Genomic DNA, 22,589 nt, shown 5'->3' on the forward strand with positions numbered 1-22,589 from the left:
TTTGTAATCTATAATATTACAAATATATAGATATAATATCTCGTGCTAAGATACCCCAATGGCGGCCTTTAATTTCAAGTAAGAGCTATCATTCGGAAGGTATAAGCATTGTGGGTCTATATCTCTTTAAGGTCTTTGGGATTAATAGACTTTTCCAAAATTATTATTAGTCCTTCAGCGAGTTCTCCAGTTCTGGACTCTCACTATATAGTTACCGCTATTGCACAACACTGTGTTGGGTAGAAAATTCTAAATAATTGAATACATGTAGTAATTTAGTTCATACTCGTATTATACTACAATAATCGGTTATCATACTGTGTTATACGATTGTTTGTGTATCCATTTGTCTCTGTTTGCATCATGATAATAATGTTAAAGTTTATAGTCTATTCCATAATAATTAATGGAATAGTGATGGAAAGTATACAAGTCTGAGTAAAAACGTAGCCTATCTATCGTACGTTATCTATTTTACGTGTCACAGATAAACGTTCAAAATGCAACGTTGTCATGAGACATCAGGTTTATACATATATCGCTTTATACATATTATATTAACTGAGACGGTGGGCGTGGGAGTATCCTAATAGACCATTATTGCACTTGCTCGTTACATGAAAGAGAAAACCGGTGCTCTCAGTTGTGCTAGTGGGCGATGGGCCATGAGAAGGTGGTTGGTGGGGGGAGTGGAGGACTATTGTTGTTTGATGATGGCCACAGCTGCAATTTTCTACTGTTGGTGCTGCAGAAAAATTATCATCCCCCGAACAGTTCTATGCCCCAAAGTGGATTGCTTGCAGATTGCATGACATTGATAGAACGCATCTTCTTTTGAAATATTATTTTTAAAAGTGAATAATTATGATGATGATGTTATTATTATCATTATTATTATTATTATTATTATTATTATTATTATTATTATTATTATTATTATTATTTATTATTATTATTATTATTATTATTATTATTATTATTATTATTATTATTATTATTTTATTATTATTATTATTATTATTATTATTATTATTATTATTGATTAATAATAAATTCAGATAACGAAGGTCTGGGGCTTCATAGCAAAATCTATTTATCCCCATAATTTATAATTGACTTGACAAGTGGCATGGATAAATGGTTCACACTACGGATATTGATGTTTTCATCATTTAATGATGTAATTTCAACTTCATTCAACCCCTGTTATGAAGTTACTAGCATTCCTCCCTCACCATCTCCTCCTACCTTCAACTGTTCTCCTCCTACTCAGTTTCCTCCTCCCTTATGGATCTCTTCCTAAATACGTCATATGACTCCTCGCATTCCTCCACATTTTTTCCTAACTCTTCTTCTTCTCCTTCTTTCAACATTCGCCAACCTTTTCATCACCTTATTTCTTCTCCTCCTCGACCTCCTTCTACTCCTTTTCTTCCTCCCCTCAGGACCTCTTCCTTGATACATCATAATGTCTTCCCTCATTCCTCCACATTTTCTCCTTTCGCTTATTCTTATTCTTTGTTTTTTCTTATCATCTCTGTATCTTTTGCTAACGATGTGGTTAAGAGGGGACATCATTGTCTAAAATTCGCCATGCCATCAAATGAAAAAGTCATTCTATTCTATTATTTTTATTTTTCTGACATTTGTCAGCCTTTTTATCACCTTCCTTCTTCTGCTCCTTATTCATCCTTTTTCTCCATCAATTTTTAGTATTTTCTTACCCCAACTTCCCTATTTCTCTCCCTTCTAAATGTTTTGGTTTCCTCTCTTTTCTATTCCATACTTTCTTTTCTATTCTATTATTTTTCTTTTTTTCTGACATTTGTCAGCCTTTTTATCACCTTCTTCTTCTGCTCCTTATTCATCCTTTTTCTTCATCAATTTTCCGTCCTTACTCATCCCAACTTCCCTATTTCTTCTCCCTTCTACACGTTTTGGTCTCCTCTCCTTCCTTTTCCCACTTCACCCAATCCTTCTTCTCTCTCTACCCTCACCACTTCTCAACTCCACCATAATGTTCCCAAATATCCATCATACAGCATAATGTGCGTGTGTATGTTTATTAAAATGTGAGCTTGACCTTCAGCCTGCAATGGTTAGCCTATTTGCCGCGGCGCGCACACACATGGGCTAACTGTGTCTCAGCTAACCGTGTCTGGGTCTGGGTCAGCAGTGGGGATCAGCCAGCCAGCCAGCCCAGCATCGCAACGCAGTGTATACCAGTTGGACAGGTGGCTGGTCACAGTTCCTCTGCAGACTCGTTTCGTCCCTAATCGGGTTGGACGCGTGTTCCTCTTTCTCTTCTTCTCCCGCCTCTGGCTGTTGCCTCCTCTCCTTCGCATCTCTTCTGTTCCAGTCGCCGCTCAGCGCGCACACCTGTAACCGTCAGTCGCAAAGCAGTTTTGTTACTTGCAAGTGTCGTGCTCCGCTCGCTCGCTCGCTCAACTCTTTCCCACTACTCTCACGTGTCGGCGGCCGCAGCGCATCCATTCATTCATTCATACGTCTTGTGATTATTGTTTGCTGGTGCGTGCACTCTCTTACCTGTCAGCTGGTGAGTACTTCATCATCTTTCGATTTATTGACTTTCCAGTTGAACCAATGTACCTAGAATGTATTCTAGTTACATTGAGTTGAACTATGTTTTGATTTGAACTTCTTCTCAAGTAATGTATAGTCAGTCCCCTATTGTTTCCATTAACTAATATCGTTTCCCCCAACTTTTCATTATTGATTCATACAATAAGTACATTATCAAAATGATGGGAGAGGAAAAATTTAGATGAGGTTACACATAGTCCAAAATAGGTTGAGTCTTGTAGTTGTTCACTTCACAAAATTATCTCCCCTAATAACGTATAGTCCCTTTTGTTTGCACGAAAAATTAGACTCAAATTCAAAAGTGAATGGAACATAACCTACTTTCGGGAAGGAAGCATACCATAATTCGGGGAAGGAACAGTTTTGGGCTGTGCCTGTTGATCCTTCTCCAATCATTTAAATGATTCGAGTTTTGTGTATTGTCGAATAAGTAATAAGTAAATAAGTTACCAATAGAAGTTATAGCCCCTCAATAACTGTATTTTTGCAATTCAATGCAACTGTATTTTTCAAAGTTCAGAAAATGAATCATTTTCCAGTGTGTGGAACATTTTTTTGAATAATTTTGTTAATTAATGATAAAATTCCATTTTGAATTTGATATAGTTGCACAAAATTCAAAATCAAATCGAATAATTTGAACCGAGTTTCAATATTATGAATGTATCTTGTGTAGAATGGAATCAAGTTTGCTAAATTTAAATATTGCAACTCATAAACATTATGACTGCCGACTTACGTTGAAATTCTTTATATTGATAAAAAGCAATTCTTTATTAATATGAATGCTGGACCTTTGGAAATTTTTTTTTCTATTGCGAAAGTTGTCCACATTGCGTCCATTTTTGCTTGTGCGTGGGCGCTGGTGAATTGATGAGATGATCAGGATTCGAACCCAAGAACCAGACAGTACTAGCCGTCTATTTCTTGTGAATATTTTCATATTTAAATACCTGTTTAATCATTATGGTAATTAGTGTTATTAGTAGTACATACCTGTATGTGATTCATTTTGTTGTTCAATTAAATTAAGTTATCTTAACAAAGAAAAAATTAATTTTCAAGTCATACCATTGAATGTCCCATAAAATTGTTCACCATAAAGTAGGTCAAGGTCCAAAAAGTTGAGACTTTTAAACTTAGGCGTTCAAACTTAGATGAAGTAAACTTCAACTTCATTCTATTCTTACCTTTATAACTGATATTATACTGATATAATATCAGTAGAGGGTGTAATTATAATGTTTGGGACATTGAGAGATAATATGAAATAACATAATGGTTGAAATGCCATCCCGGTACCTACTCGCCACCCATCATTTTCAGGGATAAAAAATGAAGAACTTTACTTCTCCGACTTATTCTACCTTCTTCTACTCATTCTAAAAGCTCAATGGATATGATTATTCACATAGATTTCACACTCAATTCACCTCACACATATTTCTCAATAGGGTAAATCTAATTCATAACACAACCCCTCCAAGTAACCCTATCACATAATTTCTCAATACGGCAAATCTCATTCATAACAGAAACCCTCCAGGCAACCCTCTCACATTATTCCTCAATATGGCAAATTTCATTCATAACAGAAACCCTCCACGTGTTTTGAATCCATGTTACAACTTTGAATTCAGTCGGTGACAGATCTGATTTCAGCTTGGAGCTTGAATTGCATCGCGCAAGTTTCAGTTGAATAATTCAGAGCGGTGTCTAGTGCGCAGTGAACAGTGGACAGTGATGTGTGATCTGTGATGTGTTGTTGGTTGATATCTACAGAAAGAAAATACCCTTACATCGGTATTGAGTAACTGCACTAACTGGTTCAGGGTACAGTTGTTGTTTCTCGCGTCAGAAACGAGCCGCTAGTGCCATTGGCATTGGCATAGACTTTGACTTAGTTCGCAGTCAACAGTGATGACCGGTTCACAAGAGTTGGCGTGAACAACTTTAAAACAACATCAATCTCAAGTGGCATGTGGCATCGAACAATTAACATGCGTTCCTATTCCCAGTATTCCCGCATTTTCCTCCCCCTATGGTATTTCTCCCACAAGTGAATAACTTGCTGGAAAGGTTAGAGCGGATACTAAGATAATTTTTGGTAAATTAGATTGTTAGACTATAGTGGGGTTCACGTTATAATTGCAGTGGAGAAATATAGGAGAACAGCGTGGCCTTAGGGGGGACATCTGCCTTGCCACTGCCTCCTATAGGGGATAGCTGATATCGGCAAATCTGATGTAATATTGACTGTTTATTCTTGTTAAAAATAATGAACTGTATTGTATCCGTCAAGGAAGTATATTTTTCAATGATTGAATGATGAATTCTCATAATTTATTGAGGTCAAAGACTGTTCCATCATTAATTTCCACGTTATAATTGCAGTGGAGGAAGATATGGCCGATTCTCTGCCTAGCCACTGCCTCCTATAGTATATAGCTGATACCAGCGAATCTGATGTAATATTGAGTTTTCATTCTTGTTTAAAATAATTGATTGTATTGTATCCGTCAAGGAAATATATTTTTCAATGATTGAATGATAAATTCTCATAATTATTGAGATCAATGACTGTTCCAAAATTTGATAGCTAGCTTTCCATAACACTTGGAAACAAATTTCCTTCCAGATAACCTTCTATTCTTCAGCCATATTTCTATCCTTTTAAAAACATTCAGTTTCATTAGATCATCATTATGATTTTCATTCTGGTATTCTGGCAAGTATTACTTTATTTGACACTTTGTGAATGACATAACAAATCATGTTTTTGAAATAATGCATTTTGTTCATTTGATCATATGGGTTTTATATAGTCAATCATCGACTATGCTGTTCTGAACTGGAATTGTACGGTCATATCCTTGTGACTATGAAAAAGTATAGGAAATCGTCATGAAATGAAATGTGGTGATGGAATCATGGCAGATAAAAATATAGTGACAACATTATATAATGTAAGACTCCCAATCATTTTGTTTGAAATGAAGAAATTGATATTAGAGCTATCAGAGCTCTTAAGTTATACTTTGGTTCCCCATTCCTTAATAATATGAAACATTCTAAAGATAGTGGAAAATTGAATTAGTATTAGAAGTCCAATCAGTATGTTACCTTGTAATTATTATAATCTCATTAGCTTTGACAAGCCACATTCACTGAAATGACACTTTATTGAACTCCATTAAACTTTAACTGAAATCTCTTGAAACTCCAATATTGTTGGAAAGTTGTCAAACTGGATTCCTTATCAAAAACCTAGTTCTGTCTCTTAATTCCTCCAAATCCAATTTCTTTTACTTTCACAAGTTTTTTTTCCAAACTCAATCGGAACACGACTCTTTCAGTTTAATCTGTGATAACATAATTATTATTATGTTATTAGCATGTGTTTTACTCTGCCGGCAAGGTTGGTCTAGTGGTACAACTTTCAGTCTGCATGTATAGCTTGTTTCGTGGGTTCGAGTCCCGATCATCGCATTAATCACCCACGCACAGGCAAACAGCTCATGTGGGCATCATCCCCAATAAAAGTAGATAAATATGAAACTCGAATTTGTTAAAATCTCTAATCCATAGCACATATAACTTTGTATTAGATTTTGGAGGAATTTTGTATCAGATTTTGGAGGAATGTTGTATCAGATTTTGGAGGAATTTCATATCAGATTCAGAGAACGTATAAAAAATACCATAGACAGTTTTTTATCGTTCTTGAACAGAAGATTTATTTGTTTTATGGTAGAATTTATTATACATATACTGTAATAGAGCATTTTGGGACAATCACAGAATTACTATTCTAAAGTTTAATAATATTTTAAATGTAGTAAATTTGTGTTTTTGTATTTAATTCAATTCCAGCGACGTTCTAATTACTTTATTTTATACTTCACTGAAATAAATTGTTGGTTATTTCAGTTACTTCGCCTTACAGTTTACATGTAACTCCATCAATGCAATTAAGGGATTGATCATGCAATTTCCACAGTAACTCATCATGTGAATACTGTAAAATACATAAAATTAATATGTAATATTATAGTGGATATTTCGCTTGAATGATCCGTAAAACTGCAAAATTGAATGATTGCACATTAAGGTGCGTACAGATTTACGCGCCGCGAACATGTGCAATTCACTTTTAATCAGCTGATGCCAAGCTTTTTATATCTGTATCTTACCGTTTCTGTAAAAATACAGATATAATCAGCTGATTAAAAGTGAATTGCTCATGTTCGCGGCGCGTATATCTGTACGCACCTTTTCATGCAATCAATGCACATACAATGATGGGCATTAAAATTAATGATATTCATGTAATGTGGGGTAGCATATCTAGCGCCTTCCACACGATCAATTCAGTATTCACTGCCCCAAGGTCACCCTACATTGTGTCACATACTACTATTTCCACTTCCAGGCAATTTTCATCGTATTCAATTTTCTCTCAATCATTCCCCTTTTGACATTACACCAGGGTGGTCTCATCCCAAAGTTCTGTGTACTAACGTTGGTCTTACCCCAAATTTCTTTTTTAGTCACGTGGCCCGTTCGTCGTCCTGTCATCCTCCCATTAGTGGTCCAACATTTGGTGACCTTTCCAAACCGTGTATTGAAATGTGTTTCCTGATTGTGCGGGATTCCTCAGTATTTTCTTTGACACGAATATTTTTGTAATATTTTGTTTTCGAAGAAGAGAAACCGGTTACCATGTTGTCTGTGTTTACGATACGCTTCCATGTATCACCAACAACTGTATTATTGGCCTGTCCATTCAATGAAGTTGGAGTAGAGATGGCCATAGCGAGGCTACCTGACACTCATTCCAGACATTTAAATCATTGTAGTCTGTTACGGTACCTTTTATGTTGAATTGAATATGGATTCCACTTCAATCCATTGTAAAGTATTTCCATCCCTAGTAGGATATTGGAATTTTTGTCTACCCCGCTGGTAAGATGGTATATGTATAATGATGGTAGATGGTATAAGACTGTATATGGTATGAAAAAAGCAATTTGTGATAACTATAGATAATATTGTTATGCATCTACATAAATTGGCGGAGCTTTGGACATATCAATGTCCATTCTTCGGAAAGAATATTCAAAATATACTTCCCACTAACTCTCTACCTGTGCGTAGATAATGAGACGGATGATGATGATGAGAGATGAGTGGACCTACAGCTTAAGGTGGTTCCGAACTACAGTCATGTAAGCGATTTTTAAACTCATAAATGGTATTTAGAGGAGTTCGGCTCTTAAAGTTGTCACCCTTACGAAGGGAATAGCAGACGCATGGAGCTTATCTTATCGAAAGCTTATCAGCGCGAACACGAAATCAAATCGCTTCCCAAGTGTGTATTATTTTAAGAGTGTTGATAAAATATTACAAAACCTATTCTTGTCAAAGAAAATTATTTTTTTATGATTTAATAATACATTTTCATAATTATTAAGATTAAATATGTTTGTGGTTCATTATATTTCTACAAAGTCTACGAACAATTTGTCAAGGTTATGGAGTTAGAAGAAGAAAGAGCTATGCTGATTTGTCTAATGACAGACAAGGATAACAAATCAATGTTAATCAGATGCTGACTTTAAAACGTGAGTTTGCTTTCATTTTACATAAGAGATCATTGTTAAATGGAAAGATCTGTTCATTTCCCAATTTTTATTCAACTAGTACATTACATTCCAGAGTAGTTGATCTACGAATACAAATACATAATTATAATGCACATATAATTTATTAAAAAAAACTAATCAGACGTGTAGATAACACCATCCTTAACCTCAACCCGTAAAATTATCGTAAACATTGTTTTTTCAGTAAAAACATTACCGTACCCTCCAAATCCAATCCATTTTCTACAAAACATTTATACAAATTATACTTGGTGAAGCTTAACCTGACATTTTGATGAGATTACACCAAGCTCAAACAACACTACAAAACTTCTTCAAATTTTCTACAAAGTTTTGTAGAAAATGTTTGTGATTCCCCCACAGTTTTATCTGATAACGCAAGTGTTGTAGGTTGTAGACAGGTTCATTCATTCACAGATCCATTCTAATGTATCTTAATACTTATTGCTCATCGGAACATTGACATTGATACTTAGTTTAAGTAGTAGGTTATTAATTGAATAAAATGGAATGACTGCACCACTTTAAATTTACCGAGACCTATTATACCACCTATAATCTACTGTTTATACGTGGTATTGGTGTAGGGCTGATTTAGGCTATTTACTGAGCTTCTAACAGATGGATAATTGAAGTGACTTGACTACAACGAAAAGACTGCCGACTTCTCAGCCGGAGTCCTGATCTTCCATCATCTTCCTGACTCACGAGGAACCACTGACCTACATCCGCGTTTCGATCGTATTTACACGCTCTTCATCCGCTTCACACGCGCATGCGCGCCAACACACACATAAACACAGTTTCTTCATTTTATTTCTTCAATAAACTATACTGAAAGTGAAACAAACTTTCGAATCCTTTTGAAATCGACCGGTACGATACTAACACTGCAGCTGTGATTGTGATATATTTGTTTCTTTCTTTACACCTTAGTAGCCTATCACGGTTGTCAATTAGTGGCTAGAAAATGATCAGTGGGCTTTGGATACCTTCTTCTGACACAGTTGTTAAACGATATGTTACACTTTACACCTTGTATGATTCAGATGTGATTGGTGTTCATGGGATTGTGTTACAGTATTAACGATGGAAAGTAGTAGATAGGAGATCTGTAAATAATATAGTATTATATCCTTGATTCTAACATCTTAGAAGATGATCGTTTGTTTTGTTGATATCTTTCTTAGCATCATGCATGCATCGTTGATGGGTTACTTCAATATGTGATAGTATAGAGAAAAGATAGCTTACCATGGGATATCTTCTTACGCTATCTTTTCTCTGTGGTGATAGGTAGTAGAAGAAAACTATCATAAACATTCACTATAGCTACGTAACTAGGATATGTGGAACCAAATTGTATATAACAAACTAAAAATGAGTTATAATTTTAAAGTGATTGCTATCAGTCTGTGATAATCTATTGTTCTGTGCTATCAACTTGAATGAGTGGATTAACTCTGTTTTCTCTAAAAATGATAATTCATCATTATTTCAGTAAATGAAAATTTACTGTAATGTGATGATTACAGTAAACTTCATCTAGGCGCGCTATCAAAAATTATTTATTATTGAAGACAACAACTTGTATAGGAAAAGTGAAACACTCATTTCTGGTTCCACCAAGCATGGTCGAGATATTTGAATACGGTCGAATTAGGTTTACTACAAAATGATATGTTGCATATAGAATCATATCAATGAATAGAATCATATCATACAGAATCAGAAAAAATATAGAACCATAATAATGATTCTTTGGTGATAGTTAACCTTCCGGTAGTCGCGCCCCACTCAATCACACGAGCAGTCGCGTGTTGTATTTTTTACAACGTCCAATTTTCCAAGTGTTATGTACTCTGTTTACTGTCAAAACATATCAATTAATTGTATAATTAGTTTTTCCATCTTCTTGGATTATTTTACGCCTATGAACATTTGAATGATTACCATTTCATAGCCCAATAAGGTACATCAAGCAAAGCCATCAATTCTGTGTTATTGGTTCGTTTACAGTCCCCTTATACAGTTTTTCCCTATCTTATGCACAGTGCGACTTATGCACTGTCGCGACTAAATGGCACCTAAAAACTGTACCATTGCTCGGTTGATACTGCAACTCAATGGAGTGATGGGGGAAAAGTTTTGGAATGCATAGGGGACTCATTCACTGACACCGCCCCATTCAATAGGTTTGTGCAGCAAAAAAAAACTGACACTGTTGTAATTTTTACAACAGCGCGACTGCCGGAAGGTTAAGTTTACTATCAATTATATTCCAGTGCACACTACTTATAAATCCCATCCGGCTTGACTGTGTTCATATGCCTTGACTGAGCTCGAAGTATTAGTATTATAACAGCCGGGTATAACTGTTCCCCACACAAGATTACCTATCACTACCTAGAAAACCTATTCAACCTAGAAACAACGAAATCTTCTATGTAATTCATTGAGTTCCTCACAGATAGATTTTTCAATAAATTCACTTCATACTTCCATATTATCACTAAATATTGATTCAAACAGTATTATTTTGATCAACATTAGGCCTAATCACAAGGCGAATGAAACAACGCATCGAAGTAAGAAGAGGGTCCACTTGGTTGGAGGTGCTGTTTTAAGCTACATTCCCACTATCAGTATCAGTGAACGTGACCGGCGCAGTGAGAATATAATTCCCATTTGTTCTAATATGTCTCTTCCCACTCAGCCCGGCCAATCAGCGATTATGATTGGTCACATTAGAAGAACTCACGGAAGTAATATTCTCATTAATTTCACTTTTCTTTTCAGTGCTACTGTAATACAATAAGAATTGTACCCCCTATTTTATTACAAGACAACTAGTTTTGAAAATTCAAAAGCGATTTTCAAGTGTAAATGGAATATCTTCATTTTGATATAGTTTATTTATTTTATTCACACTTGAAAATAGCTCCTTGAAGAGTTGTAGCTAGTTGTGTTGTGATGAAATAAAAGGTTGTGTTTCAGTGGCCCTTAACTCCACTAATAATATTATAATTCCAGTAATAATTGTGAAAATATTAATCCACTAATTTACTACTAATATTATAATTCCAGTAACATAGAAAACATTATTTCATACAACAACTCATAATTTCAATTGAACCTAATCTAATGACTTACTAAACACTTAATAATTACTAATTCGTACACAAAAACAAACAAACAAACCCTACTCTAGAACATGGTACGCCATAGTGTGTAGGTCAATTTCTACACAGAAAACACTAAACATGTGGAAAACACATTATAAGGAATTTCTGAAACTGACTATTGCATGTAATTATTGTAAACTATCTAATATTTTCTGTAATTGATGTAGTAGTTTTAGTTTTTTTTTTGGGGGGGGGGGGGGGAATAAACATTTATCTATTTAATTTATTTATTCTCACTAATTGATACCGCACACATTCATTGATACTGATATGTGGGAATGCAGCTTTATTAGTGAGGGCTGAACGTTTGCAGGGTTCGCGGTTGTGCGTCGCGTTAACGTAAAAGGGTTGTCCGGCTGTGGGGCTGTCATTGGGAGCGTGGTGGGAGGGGGCATATTGCCAGCGGCTGCGACCGACCAGATCCGACTATTTATGGCGGCGATCAGAATTGCCGGTCGTTTGAAGAGCCGGTCGCATTCCTCTAACGGTAAAACATTGATTGTATTTCCCCTGCGATAGCCTAGTTAAAACCGCCGCCGTCGACGCAGCCTCCTTTTTAATGTACGTCCGTCCCTCAGGATCCGTTTCCGCCGCTGATAGGGGTGTCTGTAACGACCGCACAGCATCTACAGAGCACAGGAGTAACAACTCAAAAATCAAAGTAGACCCAGTCTAGTCAAATCTGCAAATTTTACACAAAGCCATCTACTCACGTTTAATCAAGTTGCGCTCTAAATCTACATATCATAAGGAACTAGTTCAGGGTTTCAAACTTGTTGCATGAGTGGTGATAGTTGAGCTGTAACAACAACAAAAAATTCTTTAAATCATATATTATCAAGTTTGGACATAAAAATGGACTCAAATTCTTGGAAGTGAAAATTTTAACTATCTTTTGGAAATTCCACTACGGTATTTATGAAATTTGGTAGTAGAGCAGTTTTAGGCAAAGCCTGTTGCTCTCGCCAAGTCATATCTATTTTATGGTTTGTAATTCATTGTATTAATGAATTATTCAATTTGTGATGTCGCATCACGGGTGTTTTCCCTAGGAATGTTTACCGCTAAAACTCTGTTGAGCTATACTCGTATTTGAGCTCGAGGTATTTTTATCATCAAATTATCCTTATATATTTTATGAATCATGAAATATTTATATACCGAGCGGTTAAGGCCAGATTGAAAAAATTCATTGCTGAAATTGATGATATTCAATTATTTCTATAAGTGTATTCCATAATCTAAGATTGATATTTACATGTTTGAATCAATTGTTATCATATGCTTGAAAACGTGAATTCTATATGTAATTTTGTGTAATTATTGTGTCTTAGCACTTTTAATATACATGGCGTTTCCTGTTAGCTGAATAATACTATTGATCACTCAGATGAGCTTCCCGCACAAAAACCTGTTTAATTGCTTTATGATTTTATATTTTTCATGTTCAATACATTTTCACTAGTAATTCTTTATCAAAATTTTACAGTTTTTAAATTTATGTGTAATATCCAAGTATGACTATATTTTCATTTGATTTTTACTTATTTTTTTCTATTGTGAATAAAAGTATAAAGAAGGGCCCCACACAGGATTACCGTGGGGGTTTCATTTAGACTTTGATATACAGTGTACTGTGCATGTAAAGGTGTTCGCTACACCAGTTAAGAGTGATTTTTCCGTAATATTTTGTACAATGTATGTTGATTGGTCGAATAAATATTATTATATATGCTCTTATTCAAAATAATATCGGGGCACCGAGCATCGCTCGTTATTTTTATTTATTGATAAACAGAACCATAGCCTACTATAGATAGAGTAAGCCATCACAGAACACAATTCTCTCAAATGATCGTGTTTATATTTTACAGCTGGCTATACGTCAGCAGCTTATGAATTTCGGGGATGCGATATTTTGATTTTCCACAGAATCACTCGCTCACTTTTTACTATCCACAGACGATAAAAGTCTCAGCAGTTTCAGCCAAGGATGGATTATCCTTTTAATGTCGTTCAGCGAGTTTTCCCAAGAATGAGACCTAGTGCAATCGAATTTTTATATCATAAACCTACTATGTTCCAATTTTCGTGAAAATCGTTAGAGCCGTTTTCGAGATCCGTTGAGCATAAATAACCAGATAAAAAAATATAAACAGATATTCAGAAATTGCTCGCTTAATATAATAGGATAGCACATTATGATCACATCTTTGTACATTATATTTGCTTAAAAGTATGCATCATTTAAAGTACAATATTGTTAATTATTACACTGTTAGCTCTTTCCTCATTGTGATAATTTGTAATGAATCTGAATTTATAATTCCAAAATCTTCTGAAGGTGAAAGTGGATGAGATTAATCTTATGATATCCATCTCTGCTAAAAAAATCCCATCGTTTTGGGCCCAACTTTTAAGGCACATCCATAAGTAGTTCAAATCGGCTTTCAGTCCGGGTGATGAATCAAGCTGAAAGCCAATCTCTCACATGTAAACCAAAACATTTGACCATCTGCCCTGAAGGCAGAAACAGAACAATGATATCTTGTGTTCATGATAGAATCAATCACTGAAGCATAATTAATAAACGCTTACAAAAATGGCATTACCAAAAATCCTTCCACAGAGCACATAACGATTGGCATTAATAAATAACTTTCAAATGAGATTCAATGCAATGGATACTGCTTTGAGAAGATAATGACGGCTCCACCGTTGTTTAGAATAAAAAATGATAGACTATCTACATAGGAAGCAGGAGAAATGAAAAGGAGAGTGGTAAGCAAGCGTAGGTAATCCATTGAAACACTTGCAGTTGAACTAATCTTACAGTCAAACTGGAACCAATCTTTCGAGCATTATTCATTATTATTAAGTCAGACTTCGTTGGAATGCGTAGGTCTTCAAAAAAGATCATTCAGTTATTAGCACCATAACAGAAAATTTGAACCTAAGGAATGTGTGTGTAAACTGTATCAGGTCATTGTGAATTCGCTTTTACATTAAAGAGCAAATGAAGTAACAACCTAATGTTCGTTTAGAGCCAACTGAAAACTGTTATAATTTTCATTGAATGGTCATATCGAACTCCTTGCACAAGCCATGAGAGCTTCAACTTGAGGAAGAAACATTCATTTCCCAAATGACTTGAATAAAGAAGCTGTGAAATTAAAAATGACCCCATTATCTAATGAATCACATAAGGATCAATTATGAATTTCATTCAGATTGTTATATAAGGCTATATACGCTTATTAACAGTCGGTGATCTACGTAACGGCTATTTTAGCAATAAATTAATATCAATATTCCATAAAAGAAACAACCCGTGAAATAAATTCGGACAGATATACAAAACTCTATAAAAATTAATCATGTCAAATTCTTTGGAAGCACCAATTCTATTTCTCACAAGCAACTATTCTATTTCCATTGATGAAAACGTTGCTCATGTCCAATTGCGTATCGAATCGCTCTGTGGGAGCCAAACCTTGAAACCTTTCAGACGAAAAAAGGCAGTGCAAGGAGGAAAAAGTTTTTTTAAAACTGTTTATTAAATCTCCTTCCCTCACAACTATGATAAGGAGCAGCGTTGAAAGTACGGTGAATTTAAATTAATTGCGCTAGGTGCGCTCCTTTTTATAGCCTATTTGTATAGCATCAACTCAATACTATTTTATCGAATCTTGAATTTAGACCTTCTTCATTAAGGTGGATTTTCGTTTGTGCGTAAACTCCCGCAGTCATCGACGATTGTTGACATTTATATTGTCCAAATTTATAGTGTGCTAAAACAGCTGATCAAATAACTTTTCATTATTGTGTTTATTATTCAAGAATATAAACATTTCTAATGATATCAACATATTGTCATTTAAAAGTATAAAAATGTAAAAACTCAACCTCCCCCATTAAAACATAATTGGACAGAATCTTTTAGGTTGTTTAGACAAATTGAAATTCACCCAATCTGAGATCCTCACCCTGTCGTGGTCGACGACATTTATGCACAAACGAAAACCCAGCTTCATTGATTCTGTTCAGTCATTCCGGAGTAATATCAGCAAGTATTCATGATTCCTAAATGGAGGTTCAATTGAATAAAGGAGGCTCATTGAATAAATCTTGATTTGATTTGATTGATATTAATTTATAGTAGAGTAACAACAATATCGCTTCAAATTAGATAGAACCAGATTCATCCATGGCTCAGTGACCCACAGAAAAGTTTCAGTTGTTAAACTCACCTCTTATCCGCCACGAAATAGAGCGAGAAAAAACATTAATTTCCTCTGCAATTACTTTCAATTCGGCTGCGGAGTTGTGAAGAGAACTTTCGCACGAGTTTTCGGTGGAGGGAGAATAAAGTGGATTAGGTCTATTAGTGATTATATGGGCTAGGTGCGCATCGTCAGACCACAGCTGATTGAGGAACACCGCCGTCGTCGAAAGCTGAAACTCGATTTGCTGACATTTAAATCAATTAGACGCGAAGAAGAGAGGATAAAAGGAGAGGGAAAAACAGAAGATGGAGAGAGGAAAGAAGAAGATTTCGGTCCGTTATGGATTGTCATGAGATGGAGATTGAGATGATTCCAGTTTGATCAGGTCCTACCCCTTGGCCCTGACCTCGAAATGAGGAATGCTTGCTGTGTCTGCTGTAACTTCCTTTGGGCGGAAACTAAACAACTTCGAAAAATATCAAATTCATATCTTGAATTTGATGAATAAATTAGAAAGAAATGACTGTTATCAGATAAATCAAGATATCATATCTCTCAGTAAGTTTCCACTTTTCCAAGTCATCTTCTTCCACATTTATTTTAATCTACTTCTACATCAGAGGGAGAAATTAACTACATTGTCAAATCGATATTTCAGCAGGTGAAATTATTTGTACTTTTATTGATCTCCAACAAACATTTTTCACTGATTATTCATCGAATCTCGTTCTGATATAGCCCAATTCAGATAATCATTCTTCACAATAGGCCTAAATAATAAATATATTATTTATATATTAAATATAATATCCGAGTTAATCTATAATATAATTAGGGAAGAATCGGCTTTTACTCGTACGGGATAGGAAATTCACGAATTACGCATGTCACGTCTGAACTATTGGACTGATTAACTTGGAATTTTTCATATAGATTCTTAATTTACCGAGGATGGTTATATGCCAATTTTAAATTCTTCAAGATTTTAGTAAGTCAAGTTCCCAGTTTGTCAAGTTATTAATATTAGATCCTTGCGGAGTACGGAGTATTACCTGCTAGTAATAAATAATTAGAGACGAAAACGTATTTTCAAACAGAGATTAACAAGAATAGATTGGATAACCACATGATTATTCAGAAAGGTATGATTATTCTTCTACATAAGCATCACAGAAATCTACTTTATTCACTTTCAGAAAACAATCTTTTTCTATCGCTATCAATGTTCTCTCCTTCTCACGCGATTCAAGATTTCCCCAGCACTCTTCACTGTTAATCCCCTTCTCTCTTGCCTACTATTACCCCTCCATTACTCTTCCATTACTTTTCCTTCCTTTTTCTACTTCCGTCGACTGCACGTGCCACCAATCTCTCGCTTTTCTTCTTCTTCTTCTTCTCCCTCAATTTCTTTTTCTTCAGTCATGCTTCGCCGTGATCTTCCCATCCATAGCCCAATCAACTAGTTGAAGTCCTATCTTAACAGACTCGTTGTATCTTTATCCCTATTATTTTCAACTCGCCATTAAATGAAATCAATGATTTATCTTGGCATCATCGTAAAAGTGCGTTGTCTGATTCCAAAATCGTGCACCGTCCCAAACTGAATTATACTGAAAATAAGAAAGGAAAGTTACTGGAGAAAATACTTTTCCGACCTATTTATTCTGTGAGGTTATTTGTCTTGACCTATCAACTAATCTCAATTGGACTCGTTCAATTTTTTCTAAATGATCATCCCATATTTCCTTGTAAAGTGATTATTGTACATTTTTTTTGATTGGGGAGCAATTTATCGGATTTTCCCGTATGCTCCCATATTGTTGTAAATAAATAAATATTGATAGTATTATATTATTTGATAATCTGAATCTACAGTTTGATTCATTATAGTCCCTTCACTCATCATTGTTATACATCTTATTATTTGCGATTCATTGCAGAAATATTGAAAACATGAATTTAGTTTCCTTCCTACAAACATTAATTTTATTCTCCTTCTTTAATATGGAATCGGTTTCTATATCCAACATACATTGCTACAGAGTAAATCTTGAGTAAATCTACAGAGTAAATATAAAAATCTTGTAGTACCCTTTATTTTTTAAAAACTTTAAAATAGTTCAACTATAGTTGAACTTACTTCACTACACTCCACTTACATGGGGTACTTTTGAACGAATTAATAAAAACAATATAAAAATATTGTAGTACCCTTTATTTTTTAAAAAACTTAAAAATAGTTAAACTATTGTAAACTATGAACTAACATAGTTAGTTAACATAGTTAACAACTATTTTTAAGTTTTTTAAAAAGTAAAACGTACTACAAGATTTTTATATTGTTTTTATTAATTTGTTCAAAAGTAGCCCATGCAAGTGAAGTGTTTTTAATTTTTCCAGAGATATTCTGGAAATATTCTAATATGGAACCGCAGTATAATTTTGGCCTGCAACGGGAATCAATAGAACTCATTGACAGTCAGATTCAGTTGGAAGACGATAAAATCGTTGAAATTTCCATACTTTTATGCAAATTGTCATGTAATTATTTTTTCTCTCTCCCTCTTTTTTTCTCTCCACCCTTAATAAAGGCAATCTTTCAACTTAATTCAATTCAGATCTCTCAATTCTTCTTAGAAATCCATTTCAAGGCTCATATGCACGATCTACGTTCAAACGGGGATTGATCAGCTGTGCATTTAAACGTGGAATGCAGATGTTAAATTAAATTCGATCATGTTTACTTTTAATCGTAGATTAGCTTATAGTATAGTTAAGCTGCATTTACACCAAAATAACAAAATGTTATTAACTTGATCGTATAGATTATATTAGATTGAACATATCTTATCATAAACATGATGAACGAATGTGTTTGTCAAGGTCCGTTCAATCTAATAGAATCTATAAGGATTAAGTTGTTAACATTATTTTGTTGATAACTTTGGTGTAAACCCAGCTTAAAATACGCTATAGTTAAATAGAATTCTCACTGAAATCAACAATAATTCATTGACAAAGCTGAGTATTTTTAGAATAACTATTTCGTAGAAAAAAAATCATTATCTCTTTTCTGTATAGGGCTACTTGTAATATAAATATAAAGAAAAATAAAAATCTCAGTACCCCTTTAGAAATATTTTATCACAACATGTTTCGGACATTGAGGCCATTTTCAAGTGATATGAAGTAAGTAAATAAATAAATATAATTTATCTATTATTTAATAAATAATAAATATAATTTATTTATTTACTTCATATCACTTGAAAATGGCATAAATGTCCGAAACATGTTGTGATAAAATATTTCTAAAGGGGTACTGAGATTTTTATTTTTCTTTATATTTAAAAAAAATCTGGTGTGGCGCACTCACACAACTTTCCTTGCCGTTATGAAAATTTATCACCTGACGCTAGTGTTCTCGCGCATCTCAAATCTACTATTCAAAGATATGAGACAGCTGGTGATTGGACAATAACGCTAGAGACACACAAGGTCTGCTATCTCTTCGAAGAACCAACAGTTACCAACAGTTTGCAATTTAATAATCACATTTTCTTGAATTTCAAGCTTATTTTCAATTTTAGGTGAAAATGTTACTGGACATCAATTGCAGAGATTTTCATGCTCAATCTTTTCCACTTGAATTTTTTTGTTTAAATTGTATATGAAGGCTGCTAATTGAGAATCTAAAATCAAACTTTGCATAGATGGGGCGGAGCTCCTGAAATTTTTACAGATATAGGACTTGTTGCAGTTGATAGAGCTTATCGATGACTATTTTAGGTATAACTTTAGTCAAAATCGTTGAAGCCGTTTTCGAGAAAATCGCGAAAAACCCTGTTTTTGACAACATTTTCGCCATTTTAGCCGCCATCTTGAATCGCATTTGATCGAAATTGTTCGTGTCGGATCCTTATAGTGTAAGGACCTTAAGTTCCAAATTTCAAGACATTCCGTTAACTGGGAGATGAGATATCGTGTACACAGACGCACATACACTCATACACACATACAGACCAATACCCAAAAACCACTTTTTCGGACTCAGGGGACCTTGAAACGTATAGAAATTTATAAATTGGGGTACCTTAATTTTTTTCGGAAAGCAATACTTTCCTTACCTATGGTAATAGGGCAAGAAAAGAAATACAGAATCAATGAAGCGCCGAATAATAAAATTCAATGAACGTGAATCGCGACAGTGAAAAAGTGGCGCTGAGCTGAAAGACAAAAGTGTGCAACGGGGTTAGAGGTAGACTAGGTGGTCGCCGATTCAGTCAAACGGCCACGAATTCGTCGTCGTCGATATTGGCATTCTTTCGAAGGCTGTCACTCTGTCAGTGTGTCACTATCACAATGCTGCTGATAGTGACCCACGGGTGTGTGTGTATGTGTGTGTCAGTACGCTTGCCGAGACCGACCGGACGGACACAGCAGAGAAAGAAAGAGACAGAGTGACGGACACACCACAGATCCGGGGTCACGCTTCGCACGCCGGGGTCGCTTCTCAATCCCTCTCTTCTGTCTCTTTTATTATTATTTACAATCCACTTCTCTCAAAAATGAATGCCTTATGAAAAATATTATCAGTTTTCTCACACAGTAGTGGAATAAGACACCGGTTTCCGTTCTGGAGCCGATGCTGTACGCAAAATAGCTTTCAATCTAACGGATTTCTTGGATTCTGTCGTGGATTTAAAACTGACATATTGAGGTAATACTGAAGATTTTGATGTGAGATATAGTGAAGAGCTACAAGACTTAACCTATTTCGGACTATGTGTAACCATATCTAAATTGGGGAGAGGAATAGCACAAGGTTACCTTATTTTTCCTCTCCCTATCATTTATATGATGTATACTTATTATATCAATCAATAAAGAATAAAGAATAAAGATATTGATGAACTAGTAACTAATAATTGGGATTGCAGTATCTCAAGGAAAAGTTTAGATTAGACTCATCATGTGTTCCACTCCACGGAAATCTTTAGTAAAAGGCGAAAGATTTATCGACTTTGAAGTGGAACCAGTGGAACGGAGTGGTTGGCTCCGTGATCGCGGTGATAAGCTGTCTCCAGAGACAACTGATACTGATACTTCTTTTAAAAGAATAGTACTGACACTTCTTTTAGAAGTATAGTACTGACACTTCTTTTAGAAGTATAGTACTGACACTTCTTTTAGAAGTATAGTACTGACACTTCTTTTAGAAGTATAGTACTGACACTTCTTTTAGAAGTATAGTACTGACACTTCTTTTAGAAGTATATTACTGATACGCTATCTTTTCTATATGCTATCGCTTTGCTATGCTAATCTCTATGCTATGCTATCTTTAGCTATCATAGCTAATTTTAGCTATTCATACGCCTCCTACTTCCGTTGTAATGATGAACACTAACTTATGAGACGCCTTTAAATATCATTTGTGAGTTGAAAAATCGCTTCCCGGTGGCTCGGAAACCACCTAAAGTTAAGGGTCCATTCTTCTCTCACCATCATTCATCACATTGGTGATGGATCATCTCACCGTCAAGCCTGGAGCTCGAATGGGCAATATTATCAGGAAAAAAGTGAGGTGCGAACATGTAACAAAAAATATTCGGTGTATATTATTTTTGATACCATTTATGACAGGAAAGAAGGCACCATTCATCCAAGATAATCAGTCACACTTCCAAGTTATCAAGCATTATCGATAATCAGACTAGAAAAAAGCTAAACTTTCACAAAGCCAGGAATATAATGTTTCCAAGTTTTACATGGAAGAAGGCACCATTCATCCAAGATATCATTCACATTTCTAAGTAATTACACATTATCAATAATCAAATAAACTAGACAAAATTTAAACTTCCAAAAAGCCAGGAATATAGCAGCCTGTATGAGAATTACAGCTCAAAAAGTCCGTCATTCTTATTCATTCAAGACGATAATAATATAATCAAATTCAATTTATTGCATCAAAAACACGAAAATAATACAAAGCTGTGTCAGACAAATAACAATAATTGAAAAACAATAATTATTATTTTAAATATACCTATATGAACTATTTTCCCCCACATCACATAATTATTATCACTATTATACATTACCAGACTAAATAAAAATGTTCAAATTCAAATTCAAATTCAAATTGTTTTATTCATAAAATATTACATATTCACAAAATATAAAAGTGTTATAAATTACATGAATAAATTCTCCCTGCCTGGATGATTTGTCCGTGTGCAGGGAGGAGTCGCAAATTATCAGACAAAGGGCAAACACTAGCAATAATAAAATAAATTACAAACTATGAATAATAAATAAATTTGAAAGAATAATAAGAGAGTTTATTTTAATAATAAATTTTAAAACTAAAGATAGAAAAAAACAATAAATAAATAAAATAAAAGTGTCAGCTCGACGGCGTTTAAAGGGCTGAGTTGGGAGTAATATAGCTTTATTAGCGTGGTACTGTGTGTAATATTTGAATGTTATTCTGTGTTCAGAACTAGAAATATTCATCTATATGGAGAATGTAGAAGAGCCTCCGCAGCATCTGAACCGATGCAGAGCAGCCACCCGGTCACTCTCCGCTTGTAGACGGCAACGCTAACCCCTCAATAGTTGAAATCTCGGCCGGTACATTACGGTAAAGCCAATGGGCTAAATGAAAACAGTTTCCAAGTTGAATTGAATTACTTAAACGGGGAATTGAATATTTATATGCAATCTGTTTCTAGTGGGATAATAATGTTGAATTTCATTGAAGACAAAGTTACTTTTTTTTATAAAGACAAGTAAATTTTTTATAAATAATTGTTTTATATTTAATACAGGGAATTCTTGGAAAAGTAATGTGTTGGATATCTATGATTTTTGGCCAATAGTGTTTTAATAAGTGCTCTCTG

At 34.6% G+C, this 22,589-nt stretch overlaps 1 protein-coding gene and 1 pseudogene across 3 annotated transcripts in view; one reads left to right on the forward strand and one right to left on the reverse strand.

Annotated features, from left to right (window-relative positions):
- The first annotated feature begins 2,234 nt into the window (after window positions 1-2,234).
- Window positions 2,235-22,589, forward strand: part of LOC111060077 — a 48,937-nt gene continuing 28,582 nt past the window's right edge. For all 3 annotated transcript variants that reach the window (XM_039431219.1, XM_039431233.1, XM_039431227.1), the window contains exon 1: window positions 2,235-2,557. The gene's annotated coding sequence lies outside the window, so the exon portion shown is untranslated. The remainder of the gene's footprint in view (window positions 2,558-22,589) is intronic.
- LOC120349534 lies at window positions 20,610-20,724 on the reverse strand (annotated as a pseudogene).

The sequence above is a fragment of the Nilaparvata lugens genome, chromosome 1 (assembly GCF_014356525.2).
Source record: "Nilaparvata lugens isolate BPH chromosome 1, ASM1435652v1, whole genome shotgun sequence".
Taxonomy (NCBI): domain Eukaryota; kingdom Metazoa; phylum Arthropoda; class Insecta; order Hemiptera; family Delphacidae; genus Nilaparvata; species Nilaparvata lugens.